The 11911-nt window shown below is 33.6% G+C and overlaps 1 protein-coding gene across 1 annotated transcript in view; it reads left to right on the forward strand.

The window, feature by feature from the left end:
* LOC108381636 (uncharacterized) overlaps positions 1-11911 on the forward strand; it is a 323688-nt gene that overhangs the window by 131150 nt on the left and 180627 nt on the right. The window lies entirely within an intron of this gene.

Below are 11911 nucleotides of genomic sequence, written 5' to 3' on the forward strand. Positions count from 1 at the left end.
TTGTAGTAATAAAGTGGGCGGTACCACGCCCTATTCCTAAAAGTCTATAGCAGTCTAATTTATTAGTTAGAAACTGTTTAATTGGTTACCAAGATACATGTTTGAAGTCATAAGTGGGCGGCGCCACGCCCATTTTCCAAATATTTGTAAGAATCGAGTCATCGATTTTGAGTGAAATAGCTACTGATTTATCGCAGTTTTCGTGTTATAATAAATTGCCGTTATACGGGAGGTCGGCGAGGTTATCGTCCAAATTCAAAGATTTTCAACAGATTTGTTAGCTAGGCCCTAAGCAAGGCTCATACCGAGTTTGATAAGGATTAATGAATGCGCTACTGAGTTACAGGATTTTATCATAAGTAGGCGGGGTCACTCCCATTTTCCAAAAATTTCATAATAATATTTTTAACCGTAATTCTACTTAACATACTAATTTTCAACAATTTGGATCCAAAATTTACTGAAATATCGTAGTTCTTACATTTGTAGAAAATACCGTTACATGGGAAGTGGGGTTATTGTCCGATTTCGCCAATTTTCAATACCAACCTACATACATTGGATAAAGGGCAACCTACTCACCAAATTTCGTTGAGATATCTCAAGTTTTGCTCGTGTTATCGTGTACACGGACGACGGACAGACAGACATTGCTTAATCGATTTCTCTTTTCATTCTGAGCATTTATGTATACATTTGTTTATATGTATCTATCTCGATTCGTTTTAGCTGTTACAAACAACCGTTATGTGAACAACGTTAAATGCCCTTGTGCACAGTACGCTCGGGTATACAAATATTATAATTACAATTAATGTAATCGTAATCAAGAAAATGTTGATTGCGATTTTATGATATTCTGTAGAAGTTTATTAGTTTTATGCAACGAAAATCATTTACTTCCGTTTACTTTTATTTCAGTGGAGCCTAAAAAAAGTAATTATGATTGAGACACCATGCCATAGTGATAGAGAGTGCCGATAGCCTTTCGGATCGCATTTGCTTTTCGAATCGCATTACAGAGTAAACCCCCGGGTTGGAAAAATTCAAAATGGCGCACCCAATATGGCGAAAAAAATTTAGATCGACTAGATTTGCTTAAAACTTTAGAATGAACGGTTCTTAAGGTCTTTGATTACGAATCTGGAATTGGTACATTGTCACGGTTTTCGCCATTTTTCAACAATTTCTGTTGACAATACTTGGCGTATTTAAGTGCCAAAGTTGTAAAGAATTTGAAAAACTTCAGCAAAATGGTTACCAAATAGTTTATTTTACTTATTTATATAAAGCACCGGAAGGACACACACTAAATAAGAACGCATTTATATAGAAACACTACGAATATAAATTTAAGTATCTAAACGCCTATATGATTCAGTTACTCGCTCATATGTTCATTGATAGGTCAAATACTACATAATTTGAAATCAGCGCTTACTAAGATACAAAAAGAAGTAAAAGAATTATTTTCAGAAGGTTTAAACGTAAAATATTAAAAATAAATACGTTCAATTCTTCATTAACTAATGATTTTGTTTCAAAAATGATGCAGGGTGGTGGGTTAGTTATATGACTGGAACAATTCGTATATTCGGATATACAAAAAATCTGTATAGAACCCTAGGGTTACATGTTTTGATATACGGTATGCGAAAAGATAAAAATAAACATCAAAGCCCATAACTCAACCGTAGTTCCTACTATCGGACCCTGTTGTGAATCTAAACAATCCAGGAACCCACTCAAAACCATGGGTCCTGCCGCTTAGGAAGAGCTCAGTGATATACCCACCCACAGAAGATTACTGGCGTTGTCAAACTGATCCGCCATTTGAATTTTTTAAATCAGATTTCATGTTCGTAACACTTTATTGTAAAGTTTAAAAGTAAAAAAATAAATATTAAAAGTTGTTTTGGGTAGCTATTAGGGCTACCTGAAATTCGTGCAATATATCGTACAAAAGTTCGCAAAGGAGTAAAAGTACTCAACAAAACTCAATAGATACAGAATAAAACTTTTATTTCATTGAGAATGAACTTATGTATGTACAAAATAATTGATTTCACTGCAGATATGTTGGAATGAATATTTTATATCTTTTTAAGTATCTTTAGTTAAGATTTGCATTAAAATATTTTAAATTTTCTCCATGAGAAGAGAATTATATAAAGAAATTTTGAAAAATTTCAGATACAATTACAATATAAAAGACAAATGACCCGTTGTAATAAACCATCCCGGTTTTTCTGCCTTCAGTAGATCAAGAAATCAAAATCCTACCCTTTACTGCAACAAAAGCGCACAAGCTCTTCAAAAACCACGGCAAAAACCACCCTAATTGCCTGTTAATCCGCAACCTTTGCGGACGTTTGTACAATATATTGAAGAAAATACTTACAACCTTTCAGTGTAAATGTACAATATATTACCACAACTTGCGTGTCTCTGGAATTTCACAAAATGGTCTATTTTTAAATTAAATGCTAAATTTTAATAAATATTTTTGAAACGTTTACGATTTTGAAATTTACGTAAACTATTCGGGACATTCCACAACTTCATAAAGTTTAATTTGTTTTCAAAAATATTAATAAGATTTTTAGTAGCACGCTTCCAATGTTACAAAAAATTAAATGTACAATATATTGTACAAATGCAGGGAAAGGGTTAAGTTACTTATTGATACATTCCTTGAAGCGTTTTGAGTTATATGTTCCTAAAAGTGCTGTGGACTGCTCTAGACCTGTAGGTTCGAAATAAGGAACCTTTTTCTTGTGTAGGGTTCTCCAGTGGCACAAAAGTTGTAAAGCAAAATCTGTGCCATAATGTTTTTAATGGGGGTGCCTATGTGATCATTCTAAGACCTTAATCTTTGTAATCCGTCTTATAAAGTTTTGGCTATCGTAGTGTACCGGTTGACGTTATATGGAGATGAATTTTACGCCGCTTACCTTCCATCGCTATGTTTGGCATGTTCCCGGTTGTGATCTAAGCGACGTAAAAAAAACAAATTTACGTGAAAAAGTTGTGGAGAATGAAATTCTCTATAACTATAGAATTTCAATATGCTATGCATTTTCAACAGAAATTGTCGAAAAATGGCGAAAACCGTGACAATGTAAAATTATTTCGCAGTGCTATTTAAAATAAAAAGATGTATTTATTTTTTTAAACCTCTATTACCAAATTCTGTGAATTAAATTTGTATTTAACCACTAGCAGACCCGGCGAACTTCGTCCCGCCCAAAAATTTATTTTTTTACTAAAATATTCGTGAACTTGTCAAGGTTAAATCAACTACACAAAGAAAAAAGTAACATGCTTTTTTCAAACAGCGTCTTTTTCGGGGTTTTTTGAACAAAAAAGTATTTTATAAAGCATGTACACATTATCATAGTTTACGGCTCGTTTGAATGTCATAAACAAATCATGCTGAAATCAGGTAATATTACCATGTAAAATTTGTCAATAAATGTGAAATTCGTGAAAATTCCACCAATTTCAAAAATTTGTTATCAAAATTTTAAATTTTTTATCAGATTTTTTAGAGAAATGTTGGGCATGCATTTTTAAAGCCATAAAAATATAAAAATACGAATATTTTAGAACATACATAAGTACTTTGTGCGGATGAAAATTCAAAACGCCTCCAACCAAAAAAATTCTCAAAAATCAGCACGAATTTTGAGGTACTTTAAACTTTCACTTTTTGAACGAGTTATAAAACTTCATACCCAAACATTATCTGTCAGGGTGAAAGCGTTGAAAAACTTATTTCTGAAGAAGCTTTACTACCAGAGGTGTGGCCAGAATGCAGAAAAGTTTGAATTATTTGAAATGGGGCCTATGGGATACTTATTTTTAGCAAAAAATTAAAATAAACTACAGTAATTTAAATTTTTGGTCGGGTGTCGTCATCCTTTTTTTTTGTAGGGATATATTTTGGATCCTCGGTCATAAACCTCTGTTTCTGCGCTTTTTTTTTAGTCCAACGAACAGCCCACATATTATAATTTTCCGTACAGGTGGCAACCCTCTTCGAAAATATAAAACCTTATTACACATCTGAACGCCAAACTCTTTCCTTTGGGACCTATTTTTTTTTGTTTGAATGAATGAACTGCGCAAATCTGATGTAATTAATAAAAAATGCCTTCACGTAAGGCATTGCACATCTGAAGATCATATCGTTTCACTTGTTTTTTTTTTTATTGAAGAAACTAAGAAAATCTTATGTATATTATTATTATTATTATTATGAATATTTTTAAATGGGTGGCAACCCCACTCAAAAAAATTAATGCTTTTTGCACATACGGATCCTTTTACTTGGTATCTCATTTTTTACTTCAACGAACGGTGAAGATCTTATCATTTTTAAAAATGTGGCAATCCTACTCAAAAATACCACATTATTGAACATGCAGAAGCCAAGCGATTTCATTTGACATCTCACTTTTTGTGTGCAAGGATCTTATAAGTTTTTAGACAGGTGGCAACCCTATAGAAACGCTAAGCACTAAAGATAATACCCATATCGATACCGAATATATAAAACAAAATCTCATCCAAATGCGTTCAGTAGCTTTCGAGATTAGCGTGGTCAAAAAATCTTGGCTTTGCTTTATTCTACGTAAGGATAAGAGAGTCGTTTTAAATAGGTGGTAACCCTACAAAAAAAATTAAAGTTGTTGTACATGCGAAGGCGATGTACTTTCATTTTGGTATCTCATTATTTATCCAACGAACGGTAAAGATCTTATAATTTTTAAACAAATGGCAACCCTATTCAGAAAAATAATACATTATTACACATCTATAGGCTAAGTCTTTTCATTTGACAGTGACGGTGCAAAACTGATGCATACGCTTATTAGGATTGAATGTAGTAATTTTCTAGAGGCCAGTCGATTACATTTGACACCTAATTTTTTGTAATCCTGACTCGCCGATCTAAATATGCCATAGAAATATGAATGCCGTTTTTGAATTTTTCTGAAGTAGGTTTTTAGTGGACCTATGTCATTCGATGGATAAATATGTCACGAGAATGAACCTAAGATAAATGTAATCAACAGGGAACGGATTTTAAGGAAATTGCCTTTTCTCTGCTAAAGAGATAGAGTTTATTCGATTAAGAATGTGCACGATTTAACTTTCCCTCTTTGCATATATGTATTCCCATTTGATGTTGCCTTTTTCACCTTTTCTGCCGGTGACAGGCGACAAAATCAACGGAAATAAGGTCAATTGAACTTATTTCCCACCCTGGTGCGAAATGAAATCAATTCACATTATTACCTTTTTAAAAAAGCAAAGTAAAGTCAACAAAAATTTGGAAATAAAGTCATTGACGCTATTTCCTCATTCAAATTGAAGTAGCGTCAACAATGCTTAAAGTATGTCGATTCATAGAAAAAAGTGTTGTTCTTACAATAAATATGAAATATGAAAAAGGTTATTTCCAAATCCTCAGTGCAGTGCTATTAATCCACACACAATCAGGAACCACCACCAATTGATTTTATTAAAAAATTTAAAATTACGAATATAGAAAAACGAAACGCTAAACGCAGCTGGAATAAATACGAGAAATATTTGAAGAAAGAGTGTAGAAATGATCCAGTACTTGCAAAAAAAATATGTTTCGTTTCCACAAAAATAAAGTGAACACTATTAAAACGAAGAAACAGTCCATGTTCAAAAACCCCGTAGGAACACTCAAAGAATTCTGTGTTTTTAATTAGCATATTTTGAACGAATTCGGAATGTCTAAGGTGGAAAAGAAACCAATCTTTCTATAAGGTAACAATTATAGAACAGGAATTTTCTTACACTGTATTCATATTTCCGCCAGCAATTTGTGACGACATCATTTAAAAGCAGCTAAGGAGAACGACGACACTATTTATAGATGGCACATTCAAGCCAATGTGCCAAAATGCGGGTATAAGCAATTATTGATTATTTAATATCGGAACCGAGATGATGTAAGTTAATTGATTGGTTTTTACACACTTTTGAAACACAAATAATATGCTTTTTTACTGCAGACAAGTTGATGCCAAAACACAGCAGAAATCTTCCAATACATTACAAATTTAAAAGCGAAAAGAGACAAGGTGGACCGCGCGGGTTACGCGTGGCGCACGCGGTGTGTGGCGAGGACGCGGGCCGCCGCGAAGCTAAGCAAATTTAATTATTGAAAGAGCAATAATGTCAATGTTGATTTCAAAGCAAAAACGTTGGTTTTTCTTTTCTGCCTCCTACGCGTTTCTACTCATTATTGTGTCTTCCTCAGGGAGTCTATTTATTTTTACAAGAAAACATAATTAACAAACGTGTATACCAAAACATGTTTTTCAAACATACCTTAACAGTAAATAACATAAAATCACATTAATTGTTTTATGGACATCACATTTTTAAATTAACACTTAACATTTAAATACATCAATACTTTATCCCAGCTGTTCGTCTATTACTCGCTATTATCGTTGTGTATGCGCAATTTATGTTGTCTACATCTTCTTTGTAATTCATTGCACAGTGTATTTGTTGCTGTATCCGAAGCCCTTCTAATGTCATCCTTTTCTTTGTTTTCCTCTCGATGTCTATTATTATTGCATTATCAAAGTCCGCTGTGTGCTCGCTTTTTATCAGGTGCTGGGCTAATGCAGTTGTCATCTTTCTATTTTTCGCGTATGTTTTGTGCTCGTTGATTCTGACTCCTAAAGCTCGCTTCGTCGTTCCTATGTATACCTTGCTGCAGCGTTCGTCAGCTTTGCCATTGCATTGAATCTCATATATGACGTTGTGTTGTTGTTCTTTGTTTATTTTGTCTTTTGTTTTGGTAAAAACTGTGTTGAGTGTGCGATGCGGTCGATGCGCAAAACTTATTTTTTCGTTATGTATAAATTTCCCTAGCGATTTGTTGTCCGTTAAACCTGGTATGTATGTTATGCCAGTAAATATTCTATTATCATTTTTAGTTTTCATATTGTTGTTCGCTCCTTCTATTTTGTTAATTGTTGCTATGAATCTTTCTATGAGCGCGCTAGGGTATCCGTTTTTAACAAGATGGTTTTAATTTTCTTCTTGTTCTCTTTTCTGAACTCCTGGTCGCTGACTTTATAAATTTTTTCAATTAAGTTCATGGCAGTATTTTTATTTTGACTCCATGGGTCAATGGATTTTGTTTCGCTTTTGAAAAGGTAATAATATCAATTGACCTTATTTCCGGTGATCTTATTACCTGTCACCTTTTCTACCATTAAAAAAAGGATTATAGCGAGGAAAAAGCCCTTATTCCTGATTATATGAATGTTTCAAACGTCGAGCGCACGTTTAGTACATTCACGGCTTTTCTTCGCGAAAATCGAATGAAAATGCTGCCGGAAAACTTCAAAATGCATCTTGTGGTTCAAAGTTATTGCAACTATGGAGAAAATAGTCAAAGATTGAAAGTACACATTTTTTATATAATGAAACTAGTTCATAGTTTTTCTCTTTTTACTTGTAATATAAACATTTCTAAAATAAATGTATTTCCTATCTCGGTTTTGGTCTTTTTTAGTGCCTTTTGATAGGTCCTAAAAATCCGTTCTTAACAAAACATGTNTTTTGTTAATTGTTGCTATGAATCTTTCTATGAGCGCGCTAGGGTATCCGTTTTTAACAAGATGGTTTTAATTTTCTTCTTGTTCTCTTTTCTGAACTCCTGGTCGCTGACTTTATAAATTTTTTCAATTAAGTTCATGGCAGTATTTTTATTTTGACTCCATGGGTCAATGGATTTTGTTTCGCTTTTGAAAAGGTAATAATATCAATTGACCTTATTTCCGGTGATCTTATTACCTGTCACCTTTTCTACCATTAAAAAAAGGATTATAGCGAGGAAAAAGCCCTTATTCCTGATTATATGAATGTTTCAAACGTCGAGCGCACGTTTAGTACATTCACGGCTTTTCTTCGCGAAAATAAAATGAAAATGCTGCCGGAAAACTTCAAAATGCATCTTGTGGTTCAAAGTTATTGCAACTATGGAGAAAATAGTCAAAGATTGAAAGTACACATTTTTTATATAATGAAACTAGTTCATAGTTTTTCTCTTTTTACTTGTAATATAAACATTTCTAAAATAAATGTATTTCCTATCTCGGTTTTGGTCTTTTTTAGTGCCTTTTGATAGGTCCTAAAAATCCGTTCTTAACAAAACATGTTTTAAAATTTCTTGTTAGATGTAATTCATTTAACCTATTGCTGCCCCTGTATACATCCAAAGATAGGTAACAGTTTCAGTACGTTTGGAAGACGCCGCGCCCCCTTCTTAAATATCACCAATTTCCTCTAAGAGTGTGCGACTGACTGCGTATATCTCTACCATGAAAACTTCCAAAGATATGAAGTATGAAAAATTCGGTTTGTTTGAGTAGAGTAGAGTACAATGCACACATCCCAGATATATGCAGTATGAAAAACTCGATTTGTATGGGAAGTGCCATGCCCCCTTTTCCAATAATATATGAGAGGTGCCATGTCCCATTTTCCAAAAACATAAATTTTTTTCATGAGTATGCGATTGATTTCATATATCTCCATACTAAGTTCCTTTACTCTACTATGAACACTTCCAGCGATATACACCATTAAATATTCAGTGTGTACGGGAAATGCCGCGCCCCCTTCACTTAGTGGTATAAAATATACTTTACCTGTTTCATACCTACCAAATATAAACAAACAATTTCATACAAATCGGTCAAGCCCTTCCGGAGAAGTTGACCACAACCACCATGACATGAGATTTTTTCCAATGTTGGCAACCCTATGCAAATTTTTTCTGTTTTAAATTTTTTTATACGTTCGCAGTGGAATAGCCTTATTTCGGTTTATTTAAATTAAAAAATTTCGAATGATCGCAACCCTTTATACAATTTTTCCTATATTAAATTTTGTTATGCATTCTCAATGAAATATAATTATTTAGTGCGGCTTATTTAGGCTTAATTTTTTTGATATCTCAGATATCTGGCAACACCGGTTTTCCAATTTTTTATTTGCAAACCTTCTACAGTTAGAGAGAAATAAAATGAAATAAAAACGAAGCAAATCCGTTGAGCCGTTCTCGAGTTATGCGTCAACACACGAGAGCAATTCATTTTTATATATACAGTTTTTTTAGAATGGCGGTTTAAATGTTTTTCTGTATTAAGTTTGTATGCACATTCTCATTGAAATAGCATTATTGCGGATTATTTAAATTTAATTTTTTAATTTTATTTCAGATATCTGGTAACACCATTTTTCCAATTTTTTCTTTGCAAACCTTCTACAGAAACAAAATGAAATGAAAACGAAGCAAATCTGTTGAGCCGTTCTTGAGTTGTGCGATAACACACGAACAGCAATTCATTTTTATATATAAGGATTTTTTACGAAACGTGCAAAATAACCTTGCAAATCGCAAAAACCCCAAAAAACTAAAATCCAAAATGGCGGAATGTTGCTAAATGAAATTTAGGTGCAAGGCTATGGATCCATGGTCTACGTGGCAAATAGAAGTAAACTGCATAAAAAATAGCTGTTACAATTTTTTGTTTCTTTTTCGTACCAAATGTATCTAATTTTACAGGGCTAAATTGATAGGTAATTGAAAATTTTGATTATAATAAAAAGTAAAGATTCGTAAATTTCGACTTTTTTTTGCAATACATTGATTACACAGGCCAACAAAAATGGGAAAAAATTGTGTTACCTAAAATGTTAAAGCTGTTTTTGGTAGACTTTTTTATGCTGATTACGAATCTGCAAGTATAAAGTTTCCATCAGCTTCAGATTTTAAGGAAAACGTGGTGAAAGTATCAAAAAATCGCGTTTTTGCCATATTTGAAAAGCTCTAGCAAAAAAAACAAAATGTGATAGAACCTTCTACTTCGGCTTAAATTAAAGCTAGAACTCTCGACAACTATCCCGGGAAATACCAGTCGTACACAGGGTTCGGATTTGCCTCATTTTAGCCCCTCGCTCGCTCGTTAGTTTGCACTGAGCTAGCGCAAAACACGAGCAACACGCGAGGCTGTTTGCAAATGAGCACTCGTTAAGTACGAGCGCACGCGCTGAGCAGCCAGCGAGCGAGTAAGCAAACGAGGGCAGCGCAAGAGTAGAGCGGCAGGCAAACGAGGGCCTCATTAGCTCTGCCCTCGCGAAGGCCTCGTTGCGAGCGAGGCACTCATTTGCAGCAGCAGACGAGCGAGGCGAGTAAACGAGCGAGGCAAATGAGGCAAGCAGATTAGACAGGCAAACGCGTTGTTTGGTCGGCAAAAATGTATGGAATAAAAATTGCAGCAACTAAGAATTTCGAGTAAAGGATTGTATGCACGCATGCAGATATGTATATACATACATATGTATATACACATATGTTTGTATATATTCTCATGCACAGAAGAATAGATTCGTGCTATTTGGACCAGTTTTATCTACTAGGTAGGCACATATGTGCATACATATCTATGTAGGTATAATGTTTTTAATGTTCAATAATTTCTTATAAAATTTCAACTTATACACTTAGGTCTCTTTTTATGCGGTTCTTTTTTATGCGGATTTGAATTTATGCGGTTTTTCAAACACTTTTCGCTGTAGCGATTTTGCTTTTTTGAGAGCTTTTATTACTTTTTTTCAATATGCAAGGGGCAATGCTTCTGATAAATAATTTGTTGTTGTATTCTTACATACAAGTAATTACTAAGTAATTTGACTAAGTAACTATATAAAATAAATGAGAACATAATATTTATAAAAATCATAATTTTGTCTTTCATTTCATAAATGAGTCGGACATCAGCATTTTCAAATGAATATTCCTGGTTTAGCCCCATACATATATACATATGTATGTAGGATAATACAAACTACTATTTGATAATTAAGGCTGGTCCACATAGAACTTTCGCGTTGACTTTGTAGTTGGCGTTGGTTTGACAGAACGCACGTTAAAAGTATGCGTTCTACAATGAAGCTTGGTAGAGACTACTTTGGCCACTAAATTAACATATTTACGAGAAACAAATTAATATTTCATATCAGTAATAGCATGAAAAATAAAATTCTTGCCTTCATTTGATTAAAAGGAAAAAACATTTCAATTAATTTTATTTATTTGCAACAGCTGGCGACCGACGCAGCGATCTTTCTGCTTTGTGTTGGCCTTAGCGTTGCCAAATTTTGGATATGTGGACGGCTGCTTTAAAATTCGAGGCCAACGCAACGCCAAAGTTGTATGCGAACCGGTCTCTATTCTTTGTTTACGCACATTTTCCCATGTCTACATATCCATATATACATGCATACATATGTACACATGTCCTTGAACAACAGGCCACAAATAAATTTTTTCACCAAGGACTATATTTCATTCAGGTATACAGTAACTGCTACAAGTAGAAAACTATTTTGGGGGTGTTAGCAAGTGCTTACTTGTTTTTTGTTTCTGCGGCACAAACGATTATAATATCTTCGTTACTTACTTTTCTCTGTAAAGACAAAATACATGCATATGTACATACATATATAAATGCATATATACATAAATACGTACATACAAACATATATAAATATGCATGTTATGTGTGTACACATGTATGAATATAACTCTAAAAAATAATTCATTCCATAATCTATCAATTTTATTTGTTGTTTTAAATGCTGCCCTAATATAATACTTCACATATATATATGCATATGTACATACAATTATTAACATACTTTCGTACATAACACTGGTCTACAAGGGTTTTGAGAATAAGACGGGACCTGGTGTTTCCGAACGATTTTTCGTGCTGAACACGAATCTGGGGTCCAAAACTTCCCATCACGTCACGTTTTCGAGAAAAAAGGGGTTGAA

This window comes from Rhagoletis zephyria, unplaced genomic scaffold (assembly GCF_001687245.7).
Source record: "Rhagoletis zephyria isolate East Lansing unplaced genomic scaffold, Rhagoletis_zephyria_1.1 Rzeph_scaffold_00139, whole genome shotgun sequence".
Taxonomy (NCBI): Eukaryota; Metazoa; Arthropoda; class Insecta; order Diptera; family Tephritidae; genus Rhagoletis; species Rhagoletis zephyria.